Source organism: Asparagus officinalis, chromosome 1 (assembly GCF_001876935.1).
Source record: "Asparagus officinalis chromosome 1, Aspof.V1, whole genome shotgun sequence".
In the NCBI taxonomy this organism is placed as follows: domain Eukaryota; kingdom Viridiplantae; phylum Streptophyta; class Magnoliopsida; order Asparagales; family Asparagaceae; genus Asparagus; species Asparagus officinalis.
In genome coordinates this window covers 103,934,898-103,948,789 of record NC_033794.1, presented here as the reverse complement: position 1 = coordinate 103,948,789, position 13,892 = coordinate 103,934,898, and the positions used below count along the sequence as shown (strand labels likewise).

The following is a 13,892-nucleotide window of genomic DNA, read 5'->3' as shown; positions in this document are numbered from 1 at the left end:
ATAAATTTATAATTTAAACAGCGAAAATCCTTTCAAACTTGAAATTTATAATTTAAGCTGATAAAAACCCTTCAAACTTGAAAAGGTTTGAGAAACAAGAAAGTATGAAAAATTGGATAAAGTGAAATGTCAAAAAAGTTGGAGAAATTGGGAAGTTTGAGAAACTGGAAAATTTATAACATAAAAGTGAAATGTTAAAAAAAATGGAGATGTTGGAGAACTAAGCCATACGCAAAAACAAGTTTATGTCATAGATTTAAAAGAAGAAACTTGAAAAAGATTTAAAAAGCTTGAGAAATTGGAAGTTTCAAAATTAAAGTGAACTCTCAAAAAGGTTGAGAAATTGAAAAGTTATGAGAACTTGAACGAGGTTTGAGAAATTGGAAAGTTTGGAAAAGATGTAAACATGTGAAAACGGCATTTCAAAATTTGTGAAAGTTATATTAATCAATTAAAACATGGAAAACTTTTTCAAAATTAAGACTTTTCATATGAAATTTTGAAAGAAGTTTGAGAAATTGGAAAGCAAGAAAATTAAAGCAAAATGTCAAAGAAGTTTGAGAAATTGGAAAGTTCTGAGAACTTGAAAAAAGTTAGAAAATTGTTAGTTATTTTATTATTTAAACTGTTAAAAACTTTTTGAAATTGGAAATTTTAGAAGTGAAATGTCAAAAACGTTTGAGAAATTTGAAACTAATGAAAGTTTGGAAACTAAAGTTAAATGTCCAAAAGTTTGAGAAATTGGGAAGTTTAAAAACTTGAAAAAGGATTAATAAATTGGAAAGTTTGGAGCACTAGGCGAAATATAAAAAACCAGTCAACTTATGTCAAAATGAAAATAATGTGAACATGTGAAAATAATATTTAAAATTTTCATGAAAGTTATGTTAATTATTTAAACTTTTGAAAATTTTTCAAAGTTAAGACCTTTCTATAAAATATAAAAACCTGAAAATAATCTGAGATTGGAAAGTTAAGAAAACTTGAAAAAAAATAGGAGAAGGACGGAAAGTTATGAGAACTTGAAAAAAGTTTGTGAAATTGGAATGTTTAACAGAAATGTAAACATGTGAAATTCTATTCGAAAATTAGTAAAAGTCAAAAACAAAATAGCAAAACAAATTTAAAAAATTGTTTACATGAAAATGAAAATAATACTTATTTATAAACTTAAAAGACATGAATAGTATTTTAGATAATATGGTAATGAATAATTCGTGAGGAAATAATATTGGAAGATCATTTATAGATTAAATGTAAACCAAGCAACCATGCAGTATGGAAAGATGGTGAAAAATCATCGAGAAAGACAACACAGGCACTAAACAGCAGTTAGAAAATGCAAAAAACATATAAAAAGCGAAAAATGCCAATGGAAAACTTGAAACTTCTAAGGAATTTGCAAGTTACAGTAGTGCATAGTTTAAATTAGTCCGAAAGCATATGGAAGAGTCAAATAACTTTTCATGAGATTATGAAGAAAGAAAGGCCACAGATTTGAAGACTTCTAACAATTACAGAATGAAAAGTATAATAAACTGAAATGATAATTAGAAAAAAGCATAAGTATTTGGATACTATAGTAAGATTCCCTTAACATTTGTTGAAACTTGGAACTTTTGAAAACTTTTCAAAATCAAAACTTCTTTTAAGTTCAGAAAAGGCTAAAATACCAAATTGGTATATTTATACGAACGTTCTTGCCAGTTTGGTATTTTTAAAAACTCCGGCGACGACAAGGCATTAAAGCTCGTACTTATTGTCTATAAGGTACTTTTCTCAAAACCCCGGCGATAAATTTTGCATTTAACTCCCTTATCTCCCAAAATTATTAAATATGTGCCCTCTCTTGAGCCTCCTCCTCCTCCTCTCACATTCCCCTCTCCCTCCAACGCACCATCGTCATCCTCCTCTCCTCCGTCCCCATCTCCCTCCTCTTGATTCCATCCTCAGCCATAATCAGAATCCACCAGCAACTGATGATACGTTGAACCCTTTCCTGACCAACAAATCTGATGGCAGAGGCTGAACGACGAATCAAATTCTCGAATAATGTCAGGCGATGGAAATTAAAAAAGAACAGCAAGTAATAACGTCTTACCGCAGGTTTGAGGACAAGACGGAGTGGGGCGATCGAGTGGGGTGGATATACGGATCCGTAACCGAGGACATTGTAACCGGCTACCGAATGCACAACCGCGGCTGGCGCTCCATCTACTGCATCACCAAGCGCGACGACTTCCGCGGGTCCGCCCCCATCAACCTAACCGACCGCCTCTACCAAGTCCTCCGTTGGGCAACCGGCTCCGTTAAGATCTTCTCCCGCAACAACGCCCTATTCGCAAAGAATCGCTTACCTCAACGTCGGAATCTACCCCTTCACCTCCATCTTCCTCCTCGCCTACTGCTTCCTCCCCGCACTCTCCCTCCTCTCCGACCAATTCATAGTCCGAACCCTAAACGCAACGTTCCTCGTCTACCTCCTCACCATCACTGTCACCCTCGTGCTCCTCGTGGTCCTTGAAGTCAAGTGGTCCGGAGTTGGGCTTGAGGAGTAGCTCGGAACTAGGCAGCAGTGCTGTAATGCAAGGATTTGCTAACAGCTTGGTCTCAACTCTTTTTTCTCCAAGTTTTGCGACCTCTCTTCCATCGTGCTGGAAGGGGTTTTTAAATGAAAGAAGGACAGCTTGACTTCTCCTTGAATTGTGGGATGTGACCACATCCTCTTCAGAGACGTCTCGCCGTTCCTCGATACCATGAACGGTCATTCCAGGGATTGTGCTCTATGTCCTGTCACCTACGATGGGAAGGCCCATTCTTGTATGTGAGGCAACAAACGACTGCTATCCGAGTGGATTTGACCAGCATTAATGAACCGCATTTATGAGTTCGCAGATCGATGAAGTGTCTGTCCGATCACTTGTACTGTGCGTGACCGCCCGGCGTGCTTTGAGCACGACGCTTTCTCCTTTCCGGTCAGGAGAGGCGGTGAAGTAGGTGTACAGTACTCGAGTGGGTCTAGCCAGCTTGCCGAGTGCCGGCGGATCCAGCTCTTGGCTCAGACAGCCGAGGTGAGTCGCATTTATGAATGCTCAGGTTGACTCGACGCCTGTCCAGTCCTTCGCGCTGTGTGCACTGTGGGCGGCCGTTTGACGGTCCTGGGGTACTGTGCTCTCTCTCCCTTCGGGTCGAGAGGGATGGGAAGGTCCATCTCAGCACGTGGGGTAGTGGATACCCAGCTGTACTGACGGTTTTGGGGCTTGCTGGCGGATTCGACTCCGAACTCGGGCAGGCGAGTTGAGCGAAGAGCGAATTTCTGCCTTCCTGATCGACCCTGACTCATGCTGGCGAGTCGACCGTTAGGCGAACCTGGACCTGAGTATAGTCGACGTCTACGCGGTTTAGGTCCGTGCCAGAGAACTGGGCGTGCGAGCTCTTCTCGTAGGCAAGTTTCCTGTAGACCCATAGAGGTATTTTTTACCGTCTACAAGACCCCCTTCAAAGTTTTCAGACCTAAGCTGGCTTGCGTGTGGTCTGGAATACTTTGAATGAAGAAATTGTTGGCGAAGCAAGTGCCTTCGATTTCTGACGACTTCCGCGGGTCCGCCCCCATCAACCTAACCGACCGCCTCTACCAAGTCCTCCGTTGGGCAACCGACTCCGTTAAGATCTTCTCCCGCAACAACGCCCTATTCGCAAAGAATCGCTTTCCTCAACGTCGGAATCTACCCCTTCACCTCCATCTTCCTCCTCGCCTACTGCTTCCTCCCCGCACTCTCCCTCCTCTCCGACCAATTCATAGTCCGAACCCTAAACGCAACATTCCTCGTCTACCTCCTCACCATCACCGTCACCCTCGTGCTCCTCGTGGTCCTTGAAGTCAAGTGGTCCGGAGTTGGGCTTGAGGAGTGGTGGCGGAACGAGCAGTTCTAGCTCATCTCTGGAACCTCCGCGCATTTGTACGTTGTGATCCAAGGCCTTCTAAAAGTCGTCGCCGGGATTGAGATTCCGTTCACTCTGACCTCCAAACTCGCTGCCCCTGATGATGATGATGATGCTGACGCCTTTGCTGACCTCTATGTTGTCAAGTGGACGTCGCTGATGGTGCCCCCAATCACGATCATGATGGTGAACCTCATTGCTGTGAAGTGGGGTTCGCAAGGACACGCTGATGGTGCCCCCAATCACGATCATGATGGTGAACCTCATTGCTGTGAAGTGGGGTTCGCAAGGACAAATTACAGCAGCGTGCCGAAGTGGAGGGAGAGGGGAATGGGAGAGGAGGAGGAGGACGAGAGAGAGGACACAAATTTAATAATTTTGGGAGATAATGGGGTTAAATACAAAATTTCTCGTCGGATTTTTGAGAAAGGTGTCTTATTAACAAAAAGTACGAGCTTTAATGTCTTGTCATTGTCGGAGTTTTTAAAAATACGAAACTAGCAAAAGCATTCGTATAAATATACCAATTTGGTATTTTGGCCGTTCAGAAAACACTAACTATAGAAATACGAAAGTCAAAAAAAACATGTTAAGCGAAAAGTGCTATTTGAAAACTAGAGAAGTTTGAAAGATATTTCAACAAAACATCATTTCAAAACCATAGAACTGCGTCATTAAGCAACCAGATTGAAATTTTCAAACTTCCAAAGTTTCAATAAGAAGTTAAAAGTAAATTTTGAACATATTTCAAAATGAAAGTGAAATGTTCAGAAGTTTGACAAATTGGGACGTTTGAAAAGTAGCAAAACATTAACAAATTGGAAATTTTGAAAATTAAACTAAAATTTCAGAAATTAGAACTTATGAAAACATAGAAATTTGGAAAACAAGAAAATTTGAAAAAAAAAATGTGAAAATTTGAAAAATCTTGTGACTGTTACAAATTATTTAGGTGTTGAAAACTTTTCAAGATTAAATCTTTTTCTATTACTTATGAATAGATGAAAAAAAGTTTGAGAAATTGCAAAGTTTGAAAATTAAAATGTAGTGTTAGAGAGTTTGAGAAATTAGAAAGTTTTGAAAAATTGAAAAAGTTCAAAAAATGAAAGATTTGGAAAAATACAAACAAATGAAAACTTGTAAGTTCAAGAAATTGAATAGTTGGGAGAAATGCAAAACATGTGAAAATGGTAGAGAAATGCAAAACATGTGAAAATGGTAGAGAAATGCAAAACATGTGGAAATGGTAGCTAAACATTTTATTAAAGTTATTTCATTATATAAATCATCGAAAACTTTTCAAACTTCAAAAACGTTTAAGATATTGGGAAGTTTTAAAATTAAAGTATAATGTAAAAATGTTTGAGAAACTGGAGAGTTTGAAAACTTGATTTAAAGTCAAGGAAGTTTAAAAATTTTATTGTAAGTAAAATGAAAAAAAATTATGAAATTGGAAAAAGTAAAATGTCAAAAAAAGTTGAAAAGTTTGGAGAACTACGCAAAATGCAAAACAAGTGCACTTATCAACTTATGTGGCGTGTAAAAAAACATATTTGAAAAAACTTGGAAAATGTTTAAGAAATTGGAGAGTTTTAAAATTAAAGTGAAATTCAAAAAAGAGTAAGTTAGAAAGTTATAAGTTGAAAAAATTTTAAAATTAAAGTGAAATTCAAAAAAGAGTAAGTTAGAAAGTTATAAGTTGAAAAAATTTTGAGAAATTAGTGAGTATGAAAATTAAAGTGAAATCTAGTTGAAAAAATTTTGAGAAATTAGTGAGTATGAAAATTAAAGTGAAATCTTAAAAAAGATTTAAGTTAATAAAGTTGTAAGCTAAAAAAAGTTTGAGAAATTGGAAAGTATAAATCTTAAAGTGAAATCTCAAGAAACTTCGAGAAATTGGCAAGTTATGAGAAATTTCTTTAAAATTGAGAAAATGGAAAGCTTAAAAAATGAAAACATGTTAAAATGTATATGAAAATATGTGAAAGATATATTAACTTTCCAAGATTAACTTTATTTATAAACTACAAAAACTTAATAAAAGGTTATAATATTGGAAAGTTTTTGAAAACTTGAAAAAAGTTTGAAAAAATGTGAACATGCGAAAATGGTATTTAAAACTTTACTAAAAGTAAATTTTTATATAAAATATTGAGAACTTTTTGAAATAAAATTTTTTAAGGTAAACGTGAAATGGCAAAAAAGTTTTAAGAATTTGGAAGGTTACATAAACTTGAAAAAAGTTTGAAAAATTGGAAAGTAAGAAAATTAAAGTGGATCGTCAAAAAAGTTTGAAATTTTGGAAAGCTTTGAAATTTTAAAAAAAAAATTGGAAAAAAGGAAAGTTCGAGAAATAAAGTAAACAAATGAAAATAAAATTTGAAAATTTTAGAAAAAAACTTTATAACTAATCCGTGAAAACTTTTCAAAATTATAATGTTGTAAAATAACGCTAATTTATAAAACAGAAAAACTTAATAAAAGTTTTTGAAATTGCAAAGCTTAAAAGTTTAAATGAAATGTCAAGTGGTAGAGAAATTGGAAAGTTTTTTTTTTTAACTTGAAAAAAGTTTGGAAAAATATGAACATGTCAAAATAGTATTTTTAACTTTTGTGAAAGTAAATTTTTTATTTAAAATATTGAAAACTTGTCAAAATAAGAAATTTTAAAGTAAAAGTGAAATGCCAAAAAAGTTTTGAGAATTTCAAAAGTTTATCAAAACTTGAAAAAAGTTTGAAATTTTGGATAGTAAGAATACTAAAGCAGATTGTCAAAAGAGTTTGGAAAATTGAAAAGATTTGAAAACTTCAAAAAAATTTGGAAATAAAGGAAAGTTCGGAAAAAGAAAAGTAGACGTATGAAAATGATATTAGAAAACTTTGGAAAATAACTTCATAACTAATCCGTTGAAAACTTTTTAAACATTATAATATTGTAAAATGACTAATCAGCTGAATACTTTTTGAAATTAGAATGAAAAATTGTAAAATTATGACAAACTGAAAAATGTTTAAGAAATTAGAAAACTTCAAAATTAAAGGGAAATGACAAAAGTTTTGAAAATTTGATAAAAGTGTAATAAACTAGAAATTTTGGAGAACTAAGAAAATTGCAAAACAAGTAGACAAATGTCAAAGTAAAAAAAAGGACATTTATAAAAAACTTGTAAACTTATAATATCTTGAAAATTTTTTAAGAAATTGGAAAGTTTGAATATTAAAGTGAAATTCAAAAAATTTTGAGAAAGGGAAATATATGCAAACTTGAATGTTTGAAAATTGGAAAGTTCAAAAAAAATATATAACAAGTTTGAAATTTGAAATTTTTTGAAAGTTATAATATAAATTTATAATTTAAATAGCAAAAAACCTTTCAAACTTGAAATTTATAATTTAAACTGATAAAAACCTTTCAAACTTGAAAAGGTTTGAGAAACCAGTAAGTCTGAAAAATTGGATAAATTGAAATGTCAAAAAAGTTTGGAAATTTTATTAGTTTTAAAATTAAAGTGAAACGTCAAAAAAGTTGGAGAAATTAGAAAGTTTGAGAAACTGGAAAATTTATAACATAAAAGTGAAATGTTAAAAAAAATGGAGATGTTGGAAAACTAAGCCAAACCAAAAACAAGTTTATGTCATAGATTTAAAAGAAGAAACTTGAAAAAGATTTAAAAACAAGTTTATGTCATAGATTTAAAAGAAGAAACTTGAAAAAGATTTAAAAAGCTTGAGAAATTGGAAGTTTTAAAATTAAAGTGAACTCTCAAAAAGGTTGACTTGAAAAAGATTTAAAAAGCTTGAGAAATTGGAAGTTTTAAAATTAAAGTGAACTCTCAAAAAGGTTGGGAAATTGGAAAGTTTGGAAAAGATGTAAACATGTGAAAACGACATTTCAAAATTTGTGAAATTTATATTAATCAATTAAAACATAGATAACTTTTTCAAAATTAAGACTTTTCATATGAAATTTTAAAAGAAGTATGAGAAATTGGAAAGCTTGAAAATTAAAGCAAAATGTCAAAGAAGTTTGAGAAATTGGAAAGTTCTGAGAACTTGAAAAAAAAATTAAAATTGTTAGTTATTTTATTATTTAAAGTTTGAGAAATTGGAAAGTTCTGAGAACTTGAAAAAAAAATTAAAATTGTTAGTTATTTTATTATTTAAACTGTTAAAAACTTTTTGTAAGTGGAAATTTTTAAAGTGAAATGTCAAAAACATTTGAGAAATTAAAAACTTATGAAAATTCGGAAAGTTTGGAAACTAAAGTGAATTGTCCAAAAGTTTGAGTAATTGGGAAGTTGAAAATTTGAAAAAACGCTTAATAAATTGAAAAGTTTGGAGCATTAGGCGAAATAAAAAAAACCAATCAACTTATGTCAAAATGAAAATAAAAAAAATTAAAAAAATTAAAGTTATACAAACTTGAAAAAGGTTTGAAAATTTGGAAAGTTATGAAAACTTAAAAGATTGAGAAATTAGGAAGTTTAAGACGTAAACATGTGAAAATAATATTTGAAAATTTTCGTGAAAGTTATGTGAATTATTTAAACTGGTGAAAACTTTTCAAACTTAAGACCTTTCTATAAAATATAAAAACTTGAAAATAATCTGAGATTGGAAAGTTATGAAAACTTGAAAAAAATTTGGAGAAATTGGAAAGTTATGAGAACTTGAACAAAGTTCGTGAAATTTGAATGTTTAAAAGAAATGTAAACATGTGAAATTGTATTCGAAAATTAGTAAAATTCAAAAACAAAACAGCAAAACAAATTAAAAAAATTGATTACATGAAAATGAAAATAATACATATTTATAAACTTGAAAAGACATGAATAGTATTTTAGATAATATGGTAATGAATAATTCGTGAGGAAACAATATTGGAAGATCATTTATAGATTAAAGGCAAACCAAGCAACCATGCAGTATGGAAAGATGGTGAAAAATCATCGAGAAAGACAACACAAACACTAAATAGCAGTTAGAAAATGCAAAAAAAAATATAAAAAGTGAAAAATGCCATTGGAAATCTTGAAACTTCTAAGGAATTTGCATGATTCAGTAGTGCATAGTTTAAATTAGTTCGAAAGCATATGGAAGAATCAAATAACTTTTCATGAGATTATGAAGAAAGAAAGGCCACAGATTTGAAGACTTCTAACAATTACAGAAAAAAGAAAAAATATATATATACGCCGAAACCTAAAAGAACATATTCAAAGAAAAAAAAATATGTAATAAGAAAAAAGGACAAAAGTAACCGTACTTGTTTTAAGTGTAGACAAAAAGGTCATTTTGCAAATGAATGTTACAGTAAGAAAAAGGTTAATACCGCTTGAATATTAAAGAAATTAGAAAGTTTGCAAATAAATGTAAATATTGAAAATGGTATTTGAAAATTTAGTGAAAGTTATATTAATTATTTAAAACATTTAAAACTTATCAGTATTAATACTTTTCTTATAATGCACGAAAACTTGAAAAAAGTTTGAAAAACTGAAGTTTGAAAGTTAAAATGAAATGTCAAAATGAGAAATTAGAATGTTTTGAAAACATGAAAAAAGTCTGAAAAAATGAAAGGTTTGGAAAACTGTAAACATATGAAAACGAGAAAAAATGCAACCAAATGGAAAGTTCGAACAAAAAAAAATGTAAGCATGTGAAAATGGCATTTCAAAATTTTGTAAAAGTCATTTTATATTTAAACCGTAGAAAACTTTTCAAACTTGACTAAAGTTTAAGTCAGAAAATTTGAAAATATTTGAAAATACATATACTCGTGAAAATAGAATATTTGAAAACCGTTGAAATATTTTCGAAAATGGATAATTTAACAGTAAAATAAAAACTCAAGAAAGTTTGACAAAATGGAAAGTTTGGAAAACTTGAAAAAAGTTTGAGAAAATGAAAGCAGTAGGGCTGAAAGTTGGAGCAATTGGAAAGTTTCAAACATGAAAAGAGTTTAATAAATTGGGAAGTTTAAGAAGCGAAGTGAAATATCCCAACATTTAGAAATAGAATAGTTTCGAGAATTTAGAAAGTTTGAAAAAAAAATTAAAATGTTTAAAAATTTATAAAGTTTGAAAATAAAATGTAAACATATGAAAATAATATTTGGAAATTTGCCGAAAGTTAAAACTTGAAAATGGTTTGAGAATTTGTAACTTTTTGAAGAAAAAAATGTAAACATGTGAAAACCATATTTCAAAATTAGTGAAAGTCATATTAATTAGTTAAACCATTGCAAACTTTAAGAGATTAAGATTATTTTATAAAATATAAAACTTAAAAAATGTTATGAAATGTCAAAAGAGTTTGAGAAATTGGAATGTTTAGAAATGTCAAAATAGTTTGGGAAATTTAAATAATTAGAAAACTTGGAAAAAAAAGTTTGAAAAAATAGCAAGTTCAAAAAACATATACAAGTTAAAATAGTATTTTAAAATTTGGTGAAAGTCATTTTATTATTTAACAAGATGAAAAAAATGGAAAATTTAAAAAACAAAAACATGTGAAGATGGTATTTGAAAATTGGAAGAATTTTTGAAATTGGAATTTTTTTAAATAAACTGAACTGTCAAAAGTTTGAGAAATTGTAAATTTTTTTTTTTTTGAGAAATTTGAATATTTGTAAATGAAAGTGAAATGTCCAAAAGTTTGAGAAAGTAATACAAATTATTTAGGTGTTGAAAACTTTTCAAGATTAAATCTTTTTCTATTACTTATGAAAACATGAAAAAAAGTTCGAGAAATTGCAAAGTTTGAAAATTAAAATGTAGTGTTAGAAGAGTTTGAGAAATTAGAAAGTTTTGAAAAATTGAAAAAGTTCAAAAAATGAAAGATTTGGAAAAATATAAACATATGAAAACTTGTAAGTTCAAGAAATTGGATAGTTTGGAGAAATGCAAAACATGTGAAAATGGTAGAGAAATGCAAAACATGTGGAAATGGTAGTTGAACATTTTATTAAAGTTATTTCATTATATAAATCATCGAAAACTTTTCAAACTTCAAAAAAGTTTAAGATATTGGAAAGTTTTAAAATTAAAGTAAAACGTAAAAATGTTCGAGAAACTGGAGAGTTTGAAAACTTGATTAAAGTCAAGGAAGTTTAAAAATTTTATTGTAAGTGAAATGTAAAAAAAATATGAAATTGGAAAATGTAAAATGTCAAAAAAAAGGTGAAAAGTTTGGAGAACTACACAAAATGCAAAACAAATGCACTTATCAACTTATGTGGCGTGTAAAGAAACATATTTGAAAGGAAAATGTTTAAGAAATTGGAGAGTTTGAAAATTAAACTGAAATTCGAAAAAGAGTAAGTTAGAAAGTTATAAGTTGAAAAAATTTTGAGAAACTAGCGAGTATGAAAATTAAAGTGAAATCTCAAAAAATATTAAGTTAAGGAAGTTGTAAGCTGAAAAAAGTTTGAGAAATTGGAAAGTATAAAACTTAAAGTGAAATCTCAAGAAACTTCGAGAAATTGACAAGTTATGAGAAATTTCTTTAAAATTTAGAAAATGGAACGCTTAAAAAATGTAAACATGTTAAAATGTATTTAAAAATATGTGAACGATATATTAACTTTCCAAGATTAGCTCTATTTATAAACTACAAAAACTTAATAAAAGGTTATAATATTGGAAAGTTTTTGAAAACTTGAAAAAAGTTTGAAAAAACGTGAACATGCGAAAATGGTATTTAAAAGTATACTAAAAGTAAATTTTTATTTAAAATATTGAGAACTTTTTGAAATAGGAAAATTTAAGGTAAACGTGAAATGCCAAAATAGTTTTGAGAATTTGGAAGGTTACATAAACTTGAAAAAAGTTTGAAAATTTGGAAAGTAAGAAAATTAAAGTGGATCGTCAAAATAGTCCGAAAATTTGAAAAGCTTTGAAATTTAAAAAAAAGTTTGGGAAAAAGGAATGTTCCAGAAAAAAAATAAACAAATGAAAATGAAATTTGAAAATTTTAGAAAATAACTTTATAACTAATCCGTCAAAACTTTTCAAAATTAAAATGTTGTAAAATAACTAGCGCTAATTTATAAAATACAAAAACATAATAAAAGTTTTTGAAATTGGAAAGCTTAAAAGTTTAAATGAAATGTCAAAAGTGTTAGAGAAATTGGATAGATTTTTAAACTTGAAAAAAGTTTGGAAAAATATGAACATGTGAAAATAGTATTTGAAACTTTTGTGAAAGTAAATTTTTTATTTAAAATATTGAAAACTTTTCAAAATAGGAAATTTTAAAGTAAAAGTGAAATGCCAAAAAACGTTTTGAGAATTTTGAAAGTTTACTAAAACTTGAAAAAAGTTTTAAATATTGGATAGTAAGAAAACTAAAGCAGATTGTCAAAAGAGCTTGGAAAATTAAAAGATTTGAAAACTTAAAAAAAGTTTGGAAATAAAGGAAAGATTGGGGAAAAAAGTAAACATATGAAAATGATATTAGAAAATTTTGGAAAATAACTTCATAACTAATCCGTTGAAAACTTTTAAACATTATAATATTGTAAAATGACTAATTAGCTGAATACTTTTTGAAATTAGAATATTGTAAAATAGAAGTCAAATGTCAAAAAATTTTGAAAAATTGTAAAATTATGAAAACCTGGAAAATGTTTAAGAAATTAGAAAACTTGAATATTAAAGGGAATTGATAAAAGTTTCGAAAATTGATAAAAGTGTAATAAACTAGAAATTTTGGAGAACTAAGAAAAATGAAAAACAAGTAGACAAATGTCAAAGTAAAAAAAAAGGACATTTATAGAAAACTTGTAAAGTTGTAATATCTTGAATATTTTTTAAGAAATTTGAAAGTTTGAAAATTAAAGTAAAATTCAAAAAATTTTGAGAAAGGGAAATATATGCAAACTTGAATGTTTGAAAATTGGAAAGTTCAAAAAAAATGTATAACAAGTTTGAAATTTGAAAGTGAAATGTCAAAAACGTTTGAGAAATTGGGAACTAATGAAAATTTGGAAAGTTTGGAGCACTAGGCAGAAAAAAAACCAATCAACTTATGTCAAAATGAAAATAAAAACAAATTTAAAAAAATTAAAGTTATGAAAAGAAAAAAAACCAATCAACTTATGTCAAAATGAAAATAAAAACAAATTTAAAAAAATTAAAGTTATGAAAACTTGGAAACAAGTTTCAAAAATTGGAAAGTTATAAAAACTTAAAAGATTAAGAAATTGGAAAGTTTGCAAATAATGTGAACATGTGAAAAAAAATATTTCAAATTTTCATGAAAGTTATGTTATTTATTTACACTGTTGAAAACTTTTCAAAGTTAAGACCTTTCTATAAAATATAAAAGCCTAAAAATAATCTGAGATTGGAAAGTTATGAAAACTTAAAAAAAATGGTGAATATTAAAGGGAATTGATAAAAGTTTTAAAAAATTGATAAAAGTTTTGAAAAATTGATAAAAGTGTAATAAACTAGAAATTTTGGAGAACTAAGAAAAATGAAAAACAAGTAGACAAATGTCAAAGTAAAAAAAAATGGACATTTATAAAAAACTTGTAAAGTTGTAATATCTTAAATATTTTTTAAGAAATTGGAACGTTTGAAAATTAAAGTGAAATTCAAAAAATATTGAGAAAGGGAAATATATGCAAACTTGAATGTTTGAAAATTGGAAAGTTCAAAAAAAAATGTATAACAAGTTTGAAATTTGAAAGTGAAACGTCAAAAACGTTTGAGAAATTGGAAACAAATGAAAATTTGGAAAGTTTGGAAACAAAAGTGAAATGTCCAAAAGTTTGAGAAATTGGGAAGTTTAAAAACTTGAAAAAGGTTTAATAAATTGGAAAGTTCGGAGCACTAGGCGGAAAAAAAACCAATCAACTTATGTCAAAATGAAAATAAAAATAAATTTAAAAAATCGGAGCACTAGGCGGAAAAAAAACCAATCAACTTATGTCAAAATGAAAA

The 13,892-nt window shown here is 29.0% G+C and overlaps 1 pseudogene; it reads left to right on the top strand.

Moving 5' to 3' along the window:
- On the top strand, window positions 1,974-4,443 carry LOC109838568 (annotated as a pseudogene).